The following is a 12,819-nucleotide window of genomic DNA, read 5'->3' on the forward strand; positions in this document are numbered from 1 at the left end:
TCCTGTTAATGTGCACCCTAGGAAGCTGCAGGTGATGGCTCAAGTAGTTGTCTCTGACAACCATGTGGGAGCCCCACATGGAGTTTTGGCTCCTGGCTTCAGCATGGCCCAGCCCTGGCTGTTGCCAGCATTTGTGGGGTAAACCAAAGTATGGCAGACCTCTCTCTGTCTCTCTCCCTGGATCTCTGCCTTTCAAATAAATAAGTAAATAAAAAAAATTTTAAAAGAGAGAGAGAGAGAAAGGAAGATATAAGTGCAGATAGTATGCTCATGGGCCAATGAATAGTCCTATCGGACTGGAGCTGAGATTTCAAATGACAAAAAGCAAGGAAATAATATTTTAACAGCATTATAAAATATCTAAGATTTCATCAACAAATTCCCTGGAAGAAAGTGAGATTGAAAGGTTAGTTTGATTTATCTATGTCTAGGAAAAGTTGAAAATGCACATATCACATGTTCTGGTCACTGCCTTGGCGGGAGACAGAATGTTCTCTCACCCTGGGTAATTGAGGGCAATTCAATAAAAGGGCTGTTTACAAAAATGTGAGTAGGGTTATTGGAAACTTTGAAAAACAAGGGTAGCGAATCCATTTTATGTGGGAAAACTGCAAGCCTGTCACCTAGGTGGCCATTTTTTCACGGGGAAGCAAATAGATGAAGAACCGTAATTAAAAACAAGACAGAAAACAAGGGTAGCAGCAACAGGGGACCCTGGGGAACACCATTGAGCTCTAGGCCTGAAGGGACAAAGAGAGGGCGTCGCTATCACAACCCCGACCTGGAGCAGAGTGGGGAAGTAGGAGAGCTTGCTGGGCGGCAGCCACAGCCCTAGGCAGAGGAATGCGGCCAACCCACAGAGGCCGGACAGGAGCCAGGGGCGCAGTCTCCTCCCACCTCCTGCCAACAAGTCCCACCCGCCAAACCCCAGAAGAAGCCAGAAAGAAAGGGAATGCAAGGATTCAGCCCTCCATGGTCAGGTTCCTGGGCACAGAGCAGAGCAGAGGAGAGGGGGCCTCTTCGGGGTAGAGGGGAGACATCGACACCCACACTGCCAGGGTGACACGCTACAGAAAACTCCACATGTCTACAAATGGACGTGCACAAATTCTATCTTGCTGCATTGCTTTTAGTAGCCATAAATTGGGGGGAAACCCAAATTTTCATAAGGGGCTGGGGGCTCGTGTTGTGGCATAGTGAGTTAAGCCACAGCCTGCGATGCCAGCATCCCATAAGTGCACCAATTTTAATTTCAGCTACTCCATTTCCGATCTAATGCACCTGGGAAAGCTGTAGAGGATGGCCCAAGTGCTTGGGCCCCTGCCACCCATGTGGGAGAACAGGATGGAGTTCCTGATTCGACTTCAGCCTGATCCCGCCCTGGCCATTGCAGCCATTTGGGGAGTGAACCAGCAGATGGAGAACCTCTCTCTCTTTCTCTCTCTTTCTCTCTCTTTCTCTCTCTCCCTCCAACTCTATCTCCCTTTCTCTCTGTCACTCTGCCTTTCAAATAAATAAATGAATCTTTGAAAAAGAAAAAATAAGGCTAGATAAATCGAGGTATGTTCATCTGTTAGAACACAGCATAGCCAGAGTGAGCATTAGGGCTCAGCGGGTCCCCCACATCCCATGTCCCAATAAAACAGATTGTCCTCCCCAGTGTGAGTGGCCTCACCCAATCCACTGAGAGTCTGAACAGAGCAAAAGGCAGAGGAAGAAGACATCTACCCCTTGTTTTTCTGACTCACTGCTGGAGCTGGGTCATCACATCCCATCTTCTCCTGCCTTTTGAACTGGGGTTTTATACCTCAAACTCCCCTGGTTCTTGGGCCTCTGAACTCAGTCTGCATTACATCCCTGGCTTTCTTGGGTCCCCCACTTGCAGATGGCAGATCTCGAGATTTCTCAGTCTCCATAATTCTCCAAGGCCTGTAAATTCTGCTTCTCTCAAGAATCCTGAAGGATATACCAGGAGTTCATTATTGGTAGCTGAGGAGTTAGGACAAGAAAAGGGAGAGACTAGTGGTGCTGGAAGTCTGGACCAGCTGAGGACATACACACACACACACATGGATTGGTCACTGTGATGCCTCAAGTTAAGCCACCGCTAGCCATTCTGGCATCCCATAATGGACTGACAGTTCAAGTCCTGACGGCTCTTATGCCTTTTTTTTTTTTTTTTTTTTTGACAGGCAGAGTGGACAGTGAGAGAGAGAGAGAGAGAGAGAGAGAGAGAAAGGTCTTCCTTTGCTGTTGGTTCACCCTCCAGTGGCCACCTCGGCCGGTGCACTGCAGCCAGCGCACCATGCTGATCCGAAGGCAGGAGCCAGGTACTTATCCTGGTCTCCCATGGGGTGCAGGGCCCAAGTATTTGGGCCATCCTCCACTGCACTCCCTGGCCACAGCAGAGAGCTGGCCTGGAAGAGGGGCAACCGGGACAGAATCCGGCGCCCCGACCGGGACTAGAACCCGGTGTGCCGGCGCCGCAAGGCGGAGGATTAGCCTAGTGAGCCACGGTGCCGGCCTCTTATGCCCCTTTTTTTTTGGCAGAGTTACAGACAGGCAGACAGGCAGAGGCGGCGGGGGGTGGGGGGGGGGAGAAAGAGGTCTTCTGTCTGCTGGTTCACTCCCCAAATGGCCACAATGGCCAAAGCTGGGCCGATCCAAGGTCAGGAGCCAGGAGCTTCTTCTGGTTCTCCAACATGGGTGCAAGGGTACAAGCACTTGGGCCATCCTCTACTGCTTTCCCAGGCCATAGCAGAGAGCTGGATTGGAAGTGGAGCAGCTGGGACTCGAACCAGCACCCATATGGGATGTTGGCACTGCAGGTGGCGGCTTTACCCGCCATGCCACAGCACTGGCCCCTCTTTTGATTCTGACCCAGCTTCTTACTAATGCATCCTGGGAGGCAGCAGATTATAGCTCCAGAGCTTGATCCCCTGCTATCCACTTGGGAAACCTGGATGGAGTTCCTGGACCCTGGCTCCAACTGGCACAGCCCTGGCTGTTATGGGCATTTGAGGAGTGAAAAAAATAATAATAATAACAGGTAGAAGATTCTCTCTCTCTCTCTCTCTCTCTCTCTCTCTTTCTCTTTCTTGCTCTGCCATTCAAATAGACAACAATAGATTAAAAAATAAACAAGTTTTAAATAAATAAAATTCTGGGCCGGCAGCGCGGCTCACTAGGCTAATCCTCCACCTTGCGGTGCCCGCACACCGGGTTCTAGTCCCGGTCGGGGCGCCGGATTCTGTCCCGGTTGCCCCTCTTCCAGGCCAGCTCTCTGCTGTGGCCAGGGAGTGCAGTGGAGGATGGCCCAAGTACTTGGGCCCTGCACCCCATGGGAGACCAGGAGAAATACCTGGCTCTTGCCATCGGATCAGCGCAGTGCGCCGTTCGCGGCGGCCATTGGAGGGTGAACCAACGGCAAAAAGGAAGACCTTTCTCTCTGTCTCTCTCTCACTGTCCACTCTGCCTGTAAAAAAAATAAATAAAATAAAATAAAATAAAATAAAATAAAATTCTGGTATCCAGGCAGTGCAAACATGAGGTAAGTATGGCTTTTACAGATTTATAAGACTGATTATCATTTAGCTGAGCCATCACTGTGAGAAATGCCCACTACAGCCTCCAGACTGCTTTTGGTGCATCTCACAAGCAGTGCTTATCTCACATCACTGGCAGAATTGTCCTTCTGTTAACACCAGTGTACTGTGCCTGGGACCTGTGGACTCTGTTCAGGAGAGCACCAAGTCTGCAGTTGGCTCTGAGGATAAATTATCCACCCACCAACTCTAATTTTTTTTTTAATCTAAATACCTTAATTCTGTACTAACTGTATATGTAGATAAGCTGAGTGGAAGTTCAAGAGTGAGAAAGATGGAGAGAGAGAGAGAGAGAAAGAGAGAGAGCCAGATTCTCAGGCGATGGCCTAAGCATACAGCCGGTGCTTAAATACCCAAGCGTGGGCTTAGAGTCTACACACAGAGCCCACCCACACGCTAGGGAAGCAGAGCACTGAGATCAAATAATGGAGTCAGGGAGGAATTATTGCTCTTCCCTTCTCGCTCTCATTCTCTACCCCCAACAACAACAACACCAGCAACAAAACAGGATAGTGTTACCGAAAGAAAGGGGACGGGGAGAAAAATAGTTACCATGGTTGACATAACAGTGCCTTGGCCTCCAGGCTCATGTGCTGGATCTGAACAACAATGACAAGCTGTCTACATCTTATTTTAGCTCAGGACCTGGGTGGAGTGAACTTGAACCTGTAAGCAAACAAGGCTGCCAATGGAGGCTCCCATACAAATAGCAGCAAAAAGTATGGATGTCTTCTCCAAGCTTAGAGGGAAAGGGATTAAAAATTCAGAGGGGAGAGCCGGCGCCGTGGCTCAATAGGCTAATCCTCCACCTTGCGGCGCCGGCACACCGGGTTCTAGTCCCGGTCGGGGCACCGGATTCTGTCCCGGTAGCCCCTCTTCCAGGCCAGCTCTCTGCTATGGCCAGGGAGTGCAGTGGAGGATGGCCCAGGTGCTTGGGCCCTGCACCCCATGGGAGACCAGGAAAAGCACCTGGATCCTGGCTCCTGCCATCGGATCAGCGCGGTGCGCCGGCTGCAGCGGCGGCCATTGGAGGGTGAACCAACGGCAAAGGAAGACCTTTCTCTCTCTGTCTCTCTCTCTCACTGTCCACTCTGCCTGTCAAAAAAAAAAAAAAAAAAAAAAAAATTCAGAGGGGAGGCTAATCCTCCACCTTGCGGCGCCGGCACACCGGGTTCTAGTCCCGGTTGGGGCACCGGATTCTGTCCCGGTTGCCCCTCTTCCAGGCCAGCTCTCTGCTATGGCCAGGGAGTGCAGTGGAGGATGGCCCAGGTGCTTGGGCCCTGCACCCCATGGGAGACCAGGAAAAGCACCTGGATCCTGGCTCCTGCCATCGGATCAGCGCGGTGCGCCGGCTGCAGCGGCGGCCATTGGAGGGTGATCCAACGGCAAAGGAAGACCTTTCTCTCTGTCTCTCTCTCTCACTGTCCACTCTGCCTGTCAAAAAAAAAAAAAAAAAAAAATTCAGAGGGGAACTTCTCATTTTGTTTTGCTGTTAAGGTTAATGTCTTATAATGTTGGGAATAGAAAGGTAAACGTTTTTCATCCTTGCCTACCTCCCAAAGTTTCATCCATGTTGTATAAAGTAAACTCGGTTAATTGAGGATATGATTCATAATGATATGTATAAATCTGTTTCTTAATCATAAAGCATGCATTATTTGTCAATGTTATGATTTTAAGGCCTAAGACAGTAAATTTGGCTTTGTCTCTCTCCTGCTCCACCAGAGACAAACAATAAAGGGAGTAAAATCTCACTTTACAAGCTGTAAAGAGATGCCCTGTGTGCGCTGGTGAGGCGTTGCTGCTCCAGGTGGGAACACTTGCTTAAAGAGCAAACCAAAGGCGAGGGTGTTTGGCCCAGCGGTTAAGATGCCCAAGGCCTGTATCAGAGTACGTGGGTTGAATACCCTTCTCTGGCTCCAGTTCCTGACTCCAGGTTCATGCTAATTCAGACCCTGGGAGGCAGCCCTGATGGCTCAAGTAACAGGGTTCCTGCCATCCACATGGGAGAGCTGGCTTTGGTTCTCAGCTCCTCGCTTCAGTGCAGCCTTTGGAGGCATTTAGGGAGTGAACCAGGAAAGGAGACTCTCCCTCTGTCTCTCACATAAAGAAAAAGATGAAATTTAAACAAGATCAATCGGTCAGTCAGTCACCGTGAGTTCCCTTTGACAAAGAGCTCCTGCAAGGCTGGAAGAAATGTTGTGTTCTGGAATGATTTTTACTGCAGAATTTCTAGCTATGACTCATTAAGCAAAATGTTTGCAAGGATCACTGATTCTTACCTGCACCTAAGGGCATCGCAAATATTTCATGGAGGGGCTGATGTGGTGGTACAGCAGATTAAGCTGCTGCTTGGAACACAGGCACCCCGGAGTGCTGGTTCAAGTCCTAGCTGTCCTGCCTCTGACCCAGCGTCCTGCTAATGTGCCTGAGAAGCAATGAATGATGGCCCAAGTACTTGGGCCCCTGAAACCCACGTGGGAGACCTGGAGAGACCTGAGGATCTGGGAGTCCAGGCCCCACCACTGTAGTCCTTTAAGGAGTGAACCAACAGATGAAAGATCTCTTTCTCTCTCTCTCTCTTTCTCTCTGTTGCTCTGCCTTTCAAATAGATAAATCTTTTTTTTAAAAAGTTCATAGAAGATGGAATTAAAACATAAGTTTATTTTGGTGCAAGAATTTTTGAAATCATTTATAAGAAGGGCTTCATAAAATTCATAAAAATGCATATTATGAAAAAACTGTGTATGGATTTCAAAAATTTCTGCATCAAAATAAACTTATATGTTAATTCCATTTTCCCACACACTTTTTGAAGTGTCCATGTACACCCAGCTCCCATTTTCTGAGAGTCAAGAACACAATACTGACCATAATAAAGACAGTGTCTTTTGTTGACTTCTACTGTGTAGGCGCCGCAATGCTGGATATTTCGTCTGCCATAGTTTATTTATTCTTCATCACGACGCAGCTCAGGTCGCTTGGTTGACCTGGGTATATCTGAGCTAGGTTTTTCGCACTTTCCCCATGGTTCCCTCGGTGGGTGAACTGTGTGCCCTGGTTCCTTATGTGCCTCAGAACACCGGGGATCCCTGGGACGGGCAATTGCAGCCCTGCTGCTAGATCAGTTGTCGACGGCCTGTCTCTTTGGCCTTCCTCCAGTGAGCTGCCAATGGCCTCCCCTACTCCTGCTTGGACTGGCCCTTGGACATGACTGTCACTCTGTCTCACAGCACTGCAGGTCCATCTATCATTTCCCCTTAGACTGATCTCTTGGTCTTGCCATTTTCTCCAAGGCTCGTGTGAAAGAAAATTGACAGCTAAGCACTTATGTCTAGACCAGTGGCTTCTGCCTGTTCCCACAGGTCTGCCTGATTTCAGAGCTAGGCTGGTTGTAGTGTGGGCTCTTTCTGTGAAAGAGAAGATTTTTTCAGACATCAGACACATGATCTAAGCAGGGGTTGCATAGTGTTTACTCCTGGGGGACTGGAAGATTCTGTGTTAAAAATATAAGTGCAGGGGGGGGCACAGTGGCGTGGTGGGTAATGCTGCTGTCTGCAGTGCCAGCATCCCATATGGGTGCTAGTTTGAGTCCCGGCTGCTCTACTTCTGATCCAGCTCTCTGCTATGGTCTGGGAAAGCAGTGGAAGATGGTCCAAGTCCTTGGGCCGCTGCACCTGTGTGGGAGACCCAGAGGAAGCTCCAGGTTCCCGGCTTCGAGCAAGCCCAGCTCTGTCTGTTGTGGCTATTTGGGGGAGTGAACCAGAAAATGAACAATCTCTCTCTCTCTGCCTCTCTGTAACTCGGCTCTTTTCAAATAAATAAATAAATCTTTTTATATATATATGTATGTGGTATCATAAGTATTTTCAATAATAACTTTTGTGTTTTTCCAATGATACAAATATTGGAGTTTTTAATAGACAACATATAAAATACAGAAAAACATAAAGAAACAAAATCACCCGAAGTGAAAGAGCTCCCATCACTGTTTCACTCCCTAAACGCCTGCAACAGATGGGACTGGGCCAGGCTGAATCCGGGAACTGAGGAATTCAATCCAGGTCTCCCTTGTGGGTGGCAGGGATCCAATTACTTGAGTCATCTCTGGTGGATTCCGGCGTCTGCATTAGCAGGAAGCTGGAGTCAGCAGCTGGGGCCAGGTAGAGAACCCCGACGAGGCTTCTTAGCTGGTGTTTAACAGCTACACCACATGCCCACCCCTCCGTTTGCTTTTAATAAAGGGATGCATCAGTGAAGTAGACAGGTTCCTGCAGCGGCCCCTGAGTTCCTGCTTGTCCCATTCCCTGGGGCTGGAAAGGAGTCGGCCTGGGTGGGGGTAGAGGTGGGAAAGATGGGAGTCTGAGAGGAGTTAGGAAGGCTCCCCACAAGGCTAGGGGAAGCCTGCACCACCCTGTCCACTAGGCGGAACTTCCAAGGCCGACTCACTCTCTTCCTTAGCACGCTTCTAACATACCTGCTCTGTGGGGCTTTAAATAGCCACGCGATAGGGCTCTTTTGCAAATATTAGGCCACTTATCCTCAAAAATGAAACAGTGAGATAGGCAAGGCAGACAGAACCTCCCGGTCTAGTCACGAGGAAACTGACCCTGGGACAGGATGCAGCTTGTCACAGGTTCCCCTCCCCTCCTCCTCCCCCGGCACATCACAGAGCCCTTTCCCAATCCCAGTGGCCCCAAAAGCTGGGCCAGTGGTGTGTCCCTTGAGTCAAGAGAGTGAAATTGGTGAATTATAGCTAGTAAAATGACTCCTTCTAAAATGGTTTAAAAGGTGTGATAAATAAGAGGGTACTTCAAACAGCTTGTGGAAATGGAGTTAGAAGAGAAGTGTATTTTGGTGCAAAAAAAATTTGAAATCCATGCATGCTAGGGGACTCCAAAAAGTTAGCAGGGAATGTGTGTTGTGAAAAAACTATGTGTGGGTTTCAAAATTCTTTTGCACTTAAATAAATGTTTTTTAAACATTTTCATTTATTTATTCTTCACTTATTTGAAAGGCAGAGAGATGGAGAGACAGAAAGATCCCATCTGCTGATTCATTCCTCAAATGCCCACAACAGCCTGGCCAAAGCTAGGAATGAGGAATTCAGTCTGGGTCTCCCACAAAGGTGGCAGGGACCCAAGTACTTGGGCCATCTTCTGCTGCCTTCCCAGAAGCATTAGCAGGGAGCTGGATGGAGCAGTCGGAACTCAATCCAGCACCCATATGGGATACTAGCACTGCAGGCAGCATTTTAACCTGCTGCTCTACAATGCCAGGTCCAAGGGACACAAGTACTGAAGCCATCACCTGCTGTCTCTCATGGTGTGCCTTAACAGGAAGCCAGAATAGAAGGTGGAGCCAGGACTCAAACCCAAGTACCTTGAGATGAGGGGTGTGCTTTCCCAAAAGGCAAGAACACCAGGGCATCAGATCAAACATCTGCCTCCTTAAGAAACATCTTTGAATTCCACTGTCCATGAACTTTAGCAAGTACCCCTGTACAAGGTATTCCTTAGGCTCCTAGGCAGGTTCCTGCTCATCTCCTGGGGTTTATGGACCCCTCCCACCTTTAATTCTACCTCCCCACACTCGATGACCAACTGAATGCACAAACAGTGGCTAATGGTCAGACCATATATGGCAATAGAACTCTGACCCACAGCCTCTGTAGCAAGCAGCTGGGGAAGCCAAGTCCTTTGGCTTCCAACTCAGGATCCCTACCACCTTGCCAACACAGAACCAACAAGAAAAAGCCCGATACGCACCCCACACCAATCACATAACATGTCCCACTTCTTGGTGGGTGAGCTCCACTTTCCCCACACCAAGCACCTGCCAGCCAGAGCCTTTTCCCCTTCGTTCTCCACAGCTCTCCCACTGCCCCATCTGCCTTGAGTCTCTGCCAAACGCTAGCGACGTGGCTGACTCCCTTACTACAGCAAGCTCGAAATAAATTGCCTCTGTCCTCGTGCGGGTTGTCTTCATTTACTTCCACATGACTGGATGAATAATAAAAGACATTACAAAGCCGGTTTATGAAAAGGCATCAGTTATTAAACATTTGTAAAGTGCGTTACAATCTTTCAGCATGCTTCGTAAACACCTCGTGAAGTTCTGATGTCCCCATTGCAGAGCTGAGAAAATTGAGAAGGCAACAGGAGGCCGAGTGACTTGCCCCGAGCGTGTACGCAAACACAAATCCTCCTGGGTCTGAGAGCTGTTGTTTATCCACCGTATTTTGGAATCATTACCATTTTAAAGCATTTTACTCTGGGTTGAGTGAATATTAAGAAGTGGATTGTATTTCAATCTGGCAGACGCAAAAGTATTGTTTTTAGTTTGTTTTTCTAAGTTTTAGTAGACACCATATGGCCTCCATTAACTTTACTATGTAGCACAATTCTGAAGATAGTTTCTTTTCCAAAAAATTTTTCACCGTAATTTAACATTTTAAAGTTCAGCGCACATCATCAACCCTTGATACTTGTTTTTCTCAATATTGGGCTTTTTTCCCTCTCCACTGCAGGGGAGAAGGAGGAGACCATAAATCCAGCCAAGGATTTGTTCGGTTGTAGTGACTGGGGACAGTGTCCAAAGTTATGTATGGGTGGAGGGAGGGGCGAGCGAGTGTGACAGTGTGGGGCTTTGCTCTTCTGCAGACACGTGGCACCGCAGTTAAGACACCTCTTGGAATGCCCACATCCCCTATTGGAGGACTTGGGTTCGAGTGAGGCTGCAGGTGATGGCTCAAGTGCTTGGGTCCCTGTCACCCATGTGGGATGGAGTTCTGGGCTCCTGGCTTCAGCCTGTTGTGGGCATAAGTGAACGAATGAGGGTGAATAAGTGAATGGTGCGGGTAAAGCTGGTTGTGAGAAGCTGCTAGGGGATGGCAGCTGGCACCGAGTCAGCCTGTCCCGGGTCTCCTCACTTGCCACAGGAGCCATGCCTGGGAGCAGAGGGCACGCTGCCAGGGAATGCGGTTCCCAGGGCCTGAGCAGCTGAGGGTGGTGCTGAGCAGAAGGCAAAAGCATAGCAGGACGAGGGGCAGCCCAGGCCTGAGCTTAGGAAGAGCCCCTCTCCTAGGGTGGGCAATTCTTTCTTTTTAAGAAGTTTTTGAATTTTGAAATATTTATTTGAAAGGCAGAGTGGAGAGAGAGAGAGGAGAGAGAATCTTCTACCCCCTGGGTCGCTCCCCAAATGCCCAAAACACACAGGGCTAGGCCAGGCCAAAGCCATCTGGAACTCCATCTGGATTGCCCCGTGGGTGGCAGGGCCCCGAGTACTTGGGCAATCGCTTGCTTCCACCCAGCATGCACATTAACAGGAAGCCGGAATCAGAAGCAGAAGCGTGATGCCGGCAGCCCCAGCAGCGGCTTAACCCACTGTGCCACACTACTCACGTCCAGCTTGGATTCTTCTTGTCTGGCTGTATTTGGCTTCCTTTCATCCCAAGAAAAGGCCAAAAGCTTGTGTTCGGAGTTTAGAAGATGTGCGAACTCTCTCGTTAAAGTGTTTATAATCATCAGAACGATAGCATTTAGTCTTCAACAAATCCTAAGTGTCCTCAAATGCTTACGGATCGCCTCCTGAATGCCTGGGACACAGGACGTGTCGCAGCACAAAAAGCAGGCCGCAGAGGTGAGGACCAGGTCTGACCAGTCCTTCAGCTCCCTGAGCTGTCTTTTGCTTATCCTTTACTGCACTGTAATTAGGAAAAGAAGAGGAAGGAAATCAAGGCAAGGGCTGCAGCCACAGGTGTCAGAGATTAACTGAGTCCAGCAGATAAAAGGAAATGGAAGATGAAGGGTGAATCTTACCTCAACTGTTAATACTGCCAGTGAGAGAGATTACCCAGGTAAAAAGACGAAAACAAAACCACAGGCAGGGGCTGGCGCTGTGGTGCAGCGGGTTAAACCCCGGTCTGCAGGACTCTGCAGGACGCATCCCATATGAAATCTGGCTGCTCCACTTCCCATCCAGCTCCCTGCTAATTCACCTGGGAAAGTAGTGGAAGATGGCCCAAGTGCTTGGGCCCCTGTCACCCGTGTGGGAGACTTAGAGGAAGCTCCTGGCTCCTGGCTTCGGACTGGCCCAGCTTTGGCCATTGCGGCCATTTGGAGAATGAACCAGCGGATGGAAGACCTCTCTCTCTCTCTCTCTCGGCCTCTGCCTCTCTGTAACTCTGCCTCTCAAGTACATAAATAAGTCTTTTAAAAAAAAAAGTGCAGGCAATTCTGCTGGTTCTTGATTAAATGTATATAAGCATCAGAATTACAGAATTTTCTCTTTAACAAATCCTATGTGTTCTCATTTTATTTTTTTGGTAAAGATTTGTTTTATTTTATTTATTTGACACAGAGAGAGGGAGAAAGAAAGGCCACGGAGAGATCTTCTATCTGCTGGTTCACTCCCCAAATGGCCACAACAGCTGGAGCTGGGACAGTCTGAAGACAGGTGTCTGGAGTTTCATCCGGGTATCACACGTGTTTGACAAGGGCCCAAGCACTTGGGCCATCTTCCGCTGTTTTCGAAGGTGCATTAGCAGGGAGCTGAATCCTAAAGGGAGTAGTTGGGACTCAAGCTGGCACTTAGATACGAGATGCTGCCATCGCAGGAGGGGGCTCAACCCACTGTGTCACAATGCCATCTTCATTTTCTTTTCCTTAAATGTAAATGGGGCCGGCGCGGCTCAATAGGTTGATCCTCTGCCTGAGGCGCCAGCACACCAGGTTCCAGTCCCGGTCAGGGTGCCGGATTCTGTCCCGGTTGCCCCTCTTCCAGGCCAGCTCTCTGCTGTGGCCCGGGAAGGCAGTGGAGGATGGCCCAGGTCCTTGGGCCCTGCACCCCATGGGAGACCAGGATAAGCACCTGGCTCCTGCCTTCGGATCAGCACAGTGTGCCGGCTGCAGCGCATCGGCCATTGTTGGGTAAACCAATGGAAAAGGAAGACCTTTCTCTCTGTCTCTCTCACTGTCCACTCTGCCTGTCAAAAAAAAAAAAAAATGTAAATGGACATTGCTCATTGAGAACAAGGGAAATAACAAGTGCTTACTAAAAAATGTTTAAATGACATACTACCTAATGAGCCACGAAACTCAAAATGAGACTCTGCCCTCCCCAGGGCCTGGGTGTGTGTTAGCAGATGCATTGTCATACCCCGCCTCGCTGGAACACAGTGTGGTGGGAGAATATTGAACCAAAGGCCTCACTC

The sequence above is a fragment of the Oryctolagus cuniculus genome, chromosome 9 (assembly GCF_051225735.1).
Source record: "Oryctolagus cuniculus isolate XC-2025 breed Fujian yellow rabbit chromosome 9, ASM5122573v1, whole genome shotgun sequence".
NCBI classification, from domain to species: Eukaryota; Metazoa; Chordata; class Mammalia; order Lagomorpha; family Leporidae; genus Oryctolagus; species Oryctolagus cuniculus.